Genomic DNA, 5,794 nt, shown 5'->3' on the forward strand with positions numbered 1-5,794 from the left:
ATAGTATTATAAGTATCTAATGGGATGCATTTTAAAATAACGTGGTTAATCATTTAACTCGCTGAATGAATCTTGTGAACTGTAAAAGGAATCCAGAAACCTTGACCTCACGTAGGGATGTTTCCTCTCCCCTCTCTGAGCTTTTTGGTCCTGGTAGGACTTGGTGCCACCAGCAAGATCTTCATTTCTGTGTTCACAAGAAGGGACAGACATTCTTTGCATCCTCTACATTGTCCTTTGTTCCAGCTTCACTGTAAACGCCACTGCCCATCGTATAAGGGAGCCAGGGACACACAAAGAGTCCCCGCACTTGGCAACCATAGCGTGAAAAACCTTGACACACAAATCTGTAATTATTCATTCGACTTCTACCTGGAAGGCAAGCTGGGCTGGGTTTATGCTCTCCTGGGCACCACCAGCGTCCCCACGCCAGGGGCCCCAGGGATAGTATTCTCTATCAAATGTAATGTGAAAAGATAAAGGGGGAAGGTGTCGGGTTTTTTGTTTTTCTTTTTATCTTTGCGCCCTGGCTTCTAGCACCACACCCAGAAGCTCGTCCAAGAAAAAAAAAGAGAGAGAGAGCACGAAAGACACGTTACCAGATTTTCAACAACTAATTCTGAAGCAGGCACCAAAGCACACTTCCAACGTTAATGGGCCAATCAGGGCACCCGCCATTCCTGAGCTTCCAGGACCAGGAGGGTAAAGCACGAAGCACTCGCCCGGGTCCTGCCCAGGAAACCGCACCGAAGGTGGAAAGTTGCAGGCGCCGGGCTCGGGCAGGAGCAGGGCAACGCTTCCTGCCGGAAGTGACGCGACCTCAATCCCAGTTCGTCTCTTCCCAAACAAAAGGGATCTTGGGGCCCCAGGAGGAGCCTCAATGACATTGGAGGAGCCCCGCCTCCAGCGGGCGCGGATTGGTGCAGGGGCTGGAGAGGCGAGGTGGTGATTGGCCCTGGTGAATGCCAGTGCCCGCCTGGCGGCTGAGGGGCGGGGCCTCAGTGGGCTGTGGATGCGAGCGGGTGGCAGAGGCGGCGGCGGCTGGGAGTGGACCCGAAGCGCCGGGAAAGAAAAGGTAGGAGCTGCTAGGGCTGGGGCTTGGCGGAGGTCGGGGGGCCGTGTTCCCGAGAAAAAAGCAAGGGTCGGACCTCCGGGATCCTCCCGCCAGCGTCCCAACTGCCACTCGCGCCCATCCCCGGAGGGGGCGGGGCCGTCTGTCCACCTCCCGGTATTCCCCGAGGAGGCGGCTCCTCATCCTTCGAGGGTCCTCGCAACTATTCATTGTCCCCGTCAATCCCAGCTCCGCAGAAGAGGCTCCCCTCCAGACACCCCTCATTTAAAGGCCTCCTTCGACCAGCGCCTCAACCCTGGGGGCGGGCGCACGGGTTCCCATTCTCTAGGCTGCCGCCCTCACTCCCATTTTGTCCCCCCCGGGAGGCCAGACAGCCCTCCCTACACCTGCCCCTGCTCGCTAAAGTGGCACCAGAGCTGGTTTCATCCATAAAGGAAAAAAAAATCAGTGTTTTCCAAAAAAAGAGGGATGGGTCGAAGCAAAAATCACAGACCCGACCCAGCAGCCAGCTCCACGGAGGAAGCGGCCCTCCCCTCGGTTCTCCCATCCCCCACGCGCTGACCCCCAGCCTCCCTCCCGAAGCCCCCCGGACCCACTGTTCTCCCGGGGGTCCAGAGCTCACCCGCTGAGGGACTTTTTGAGACTCTGGAGGAAGGAGAAATAGTAACTCTCCACCCCCACATCCCCTTTGTATCTTCCCTCTTTCTTGAGGGAGAACCCAACTTCTAAGGGCTTTTTAGGTTTGAGTTGCGTTTCATTTTTGCTTTCCAGCCTGTTTCTTCCCTGAAAACTTGGGGGAAACCACCCTGTATGTTTCAGTGAGACGGTGGGCTGGATCTCTGCAGAGTTGGCCTCGCTGGGGAGGAGCCGGCGTGTATTGTCTGACTGTCAGTGAATAGAGCGTGCTGTCCGAGGCAGCCAGCCGGGTTGATGAGGCATCAAGCGCGCTAGGTTAGGGAAGAGTATCTCCCCCGGTCTAGGGCGGGCTGGTGTGCCGCTCAGGGAGACTGCAGTTCACCTTGAAGGTATGGTTCTGTTGAAACAAAAGGCAGGAAGTGTTTGAAGAAATTCAGGTTCAGTCGTCTAGGTTTATGATTAATCTGGTCCCGTGGCCTTTGGTTACTCCTATAGCCCCTCTTTCAGGGGGGGGGGGGGGGGGGGGGGAAGGGGGGGGGGGGGGGGTTTCCCTCCAGGTGAAAAACTGATAAATGATGTTATTGTTTTTACAAATCCAGTATCACCTACCCACATTTAGGGGATGAAAAGAGCGAGCACGTTTTAAGTCTCAGAAATGAGGACACAGGAAAACATAGTTAACTCCAGCTATTGTCTTGCGTGTGTAACCCCCACACAGTGTCTCTCTATTGTGTGCTCATAAAGGCTTTGTCAAGATGACCTTCATTTCAGCAAAATATTGAAGATCTTGGCCTAATGTGAACGCCATTGAATCCTCAGTAATCATCCATGGCTAGCACTTCCATATATTAAAATTTGCCATATTTTTAGGTTGTTTCTTCTGCTTTCAGCCCCCAGTCCATCTTACTACTGCTACCTAGAGCTAAAGCTAACAGCAGTGAGATGCAAGGAGCTGGAATCGCAGAGGGTGATTAGAAAGGCTGTCTTTTACCTTCCTGATTAAACTTTCTAAAAGTAGACTTCCTGAAGGTAATTACTTTTGAATAGTTAGGTTCCAAGTTTTCAGAGCCACTCTCAGTGATTGTTTCCAGATCGCCAATAAAAAGGCACAAAGAAGAAACTGTGGAGGGTCTGTCTCTCCAGCAAACACACAGTGTGCTGCACTAGGAGGGCCCCCAGCAATAGCAGCAGGAAAAAAACTAAAGGCAGAACAGGAAATCCCAAAAAGATAGATCTTATTACATGAGCAGAGAACAGAAAATAAACTAAGGTAAGAGACTCAGGAAGCCAAAGTTAGTGGTGATTGCCAGGGCCTTAATGAGCAGAGAGGAAAAAGCAAATCATGCAAGACCAGTTTGATACAGGTTTGGGTCTTGGAAATTTTCAACACTGATTTGGTCATAGTAGATGAAGAAAAGCATTGTATGTCTAATCTGTCTCATTAATTTATAAATTCTTGGAGCAGGTAGTAGTGTGTGTGTGTGGTCTTTGTATCTCTCACAGTGCCTGGTATATAGTTTGACTTAATGAGTGTGAAACTTAGTTTGAAGCTATCAGCTTAGGGTAGTCTAGAAAGGTCATGTACTGATAAGATATGACACATCTTGTTAGTATAAACAATCCACTTTTTGTCTTAATTGAACTTTATTTTCCTTATCTGATGTCTTATGAAACTCCAGTATCTTAACTCTCAAATACTGAATTTCTTATTAGAAACTAGCTGCTGGTTAGATATAATTTTGCTGGGATGAAATCTGAACCAGAAATATTAATGTCCTCAGTGCTAGTCCTTTTAGGATTTTATTTCCCTAAGAATCTGACCCCAAAGGAATGAAGGGAATGTAGGGGAACACACTAGGAACTGATGGCTGATTTATATTTAAGAGTGGTTTCTGAGTATTTGGTTTCTACAACTTACTGACCTACTTTGGGATTTTTTTTGTAATGGATTTTTAGTTGATCTTATGTTTTTCTGAACTGGCACTAAGTAAGGGAACAGGGACACAAACAATATCGGGGTCCCTGAATGGAGTCATCAGACGGATCATGGTGCCTAAAGCGCTCAGTCCTCAGAGGGTTTGTATTTTGGCAGACTGTTTGCAGAGCTACCAGGGAACTAGCAGAACAGGACTGGAATTCTTGCCTTGTCTCAGTGGAACAGAACGGTGTTCCTAAAGGTTGCCATTGAATGGTGTTGGTGGCATGAGATAAGAAGCAGAGATTTCTTTCCATTGGAAATTGGTCTGTTGGGTGACCCTAGGAATGGCTTGTTAGCCTGTTTCTAAAGACCATTTTTTTTCTTTTCCTGAATGTTTGCTGCCAACAGCTTCTGTGAGATTTAAGGGCTTTTCAATGGTAATTTTGATTAAAAATGATTTTTGCCTTTTGAAGACAACTCCCCCGGGGCCCCCAAAGTAAGGAGCAATCATTAGACCAAAACGTGTGAGAAGAAACCACATGGAGGAGATAGGAGTGGAGGTGGGGGAGGAAACCAGGACTGCATGGAGGCATGGGTGTCAAGAATGCGGTAGATGGTTCCTCCCTGCCCAGTGTTTCCCAACTGCATTTCAGGTACAAAGCCAACGCTTCCAATGTAAATGTGCCCTTTGCTGCTAAAGGAATCCTCTCTGGCTTCTGGAACCACTAAGAACGAAATCCTTAATTGTTACTATCGTTACTGAGTTTAAAGACTATAATCCTTAATTGTTACGGAGTTCAATATAAACCAGAAAGACAGAGCACAGGATGAGGGGATTTGCGACAAAAAAGACTCCTGACCCTGAACCTGAGAGCATCTGCTTAGACCAGCCGTGGGCGAACTACGGCCCGCGGGCCAGATCCGGCCCGTTTAAAATGAATAAAACTATTGAAAAAAAAGACCATACCCTTTTATGTAATGATGTTTACTTTGAATTTATATTAGTTCACACAAACACTCCATCCATGCTGTTGTTCCGGCCCTTCGGTCCAGTTTAAGAACCCACTGTGGCCCTCGAGTCAAAAAGTTTGCCCACCCCTGGCTTAGACTGAGCCTTTGTGGAAAGCAGCTGGGGAAGGCTTGGCTAGGTGTCTCTGGGCCGCTCTCCTTGGGAGGTGAGAGCCAGGAGGAGGAGAAGAGGGGACAGGGGAAGAAATGGGGATGAATTTTCTTAACAAGATATAAGAACTATCGCCGAACCGGTTTGGCTCAGTGGATAGAGCATTGGCCTGCGGACTTGGGAGTCCTAGGTTCGATTCCGGTCAAAGGCATGTAACTTGGTTGCGGGCACATCCCCACTGGGGGGCATGCAGGAGGCAGCTGATCGATCTCTCTCATCGATGTTTCTGGCTCTCTGTCCCTCTCCCTTCTTCTCTGTAAAAAATCAATAACATATATATTTTTTAAAAAAAAGATATAAGAACTATCTATATTAGCAGTCGCCAACCGGTGGTGCACGGACCACTGGTGGTCTGTGAAATCCGAAAGATTGGTGACTGCTGATCTATATATATAAAAGACTAATATGCTAAGTGTCCGTCTGACTGGTAGCTATGACGTGCACTGACCACCAAGGGGGCAGGTGCTCAACACAGGAGCTGCCGAGCTGCAGTGACTTGTCAGCAGCAGTTCTCGGGTGATGGACCCAGAAACCAGAGAGGAGGGAGCCCGATTCCTCGTGGAGCTGCGCGATTCCACCTTTGGCCGTGGGTTATGTTGTTGCTGGGGCACTGTCAGCCCGAATCTGGTAACTGCATGCTTGCATTTGCATTCCACACCCTGTGTGACAGAAGTTTTACAGAGTGCCCTATCGCACTCTGGGACCCCTCGGGGGGTGTCAAAAAGCCTGTTTCTGCCCAATGCCCTCAGGCCAGGCTGAGGGACCCCCACCTGCTGGTGGGACCCCCGCTCACTCCGCAGACACCCTTCGAGCCACGGCGCCACCCCAGGTGCAGCCAGCCGGGGAGGGACCAAAGGAGGTTGGCTCCAGGGCGTGTTGGGCCCGTCTTGCCCAGACCCGCCCCACCAGCCACCTTCTAATTAATTTCCCTGCACACGTCACTAGTAAGTTATAAAGGAGAGAGAAAAGACAGTAACTGACAAGTTAA

The 5,794-nt window shown here is 49.5% G+C and overlaps 1 protein-coding gene across 4 annotated transcripts in view; it reads left to right on the plus strand.

The window, feature by feature from the left end:
• The first annotated feature begins 1,001 nt into the window (after window positions 1-1,001).
• Window positions 1,002-5,794, plus strand: part of CTTNBP2NL (CTTNBP2 N-terminal like) — a 42,854-nt gene continuing 38,061 nt past the window's right edge. For 2 of the 4 annotated variants that reach the window (XM_006763012.2, XM_015563442.1), the window contains exon 1: window positions 1,002-1,075. The gene's annotated coding sequence lies outside the window, so the exon portion shown is untranslated. Of the gene's footprint in view, window positions 1,076-1,930; window positions 2,098-4,189; window positions 4,280-5,794 lie in introns of those variants that run through there. The other 2 variants (XM_006763015.2, XM_015563441.1) reach the window with 2 other exon arrangements.

This window comes from Myotis davidii, unplaced genomic scaffold, assembly GCF_000327345.1.
Source record: "Myotis davidii unplaced genomic scaffold, ASM32734v1 scaffold217, whole genome shotgun sequence".
NCBI lineage: Eukaryota > Metazoa > Chordata > Mammalia > Chiroptera > Vespertilionidae > Myotis > Myotis davidii.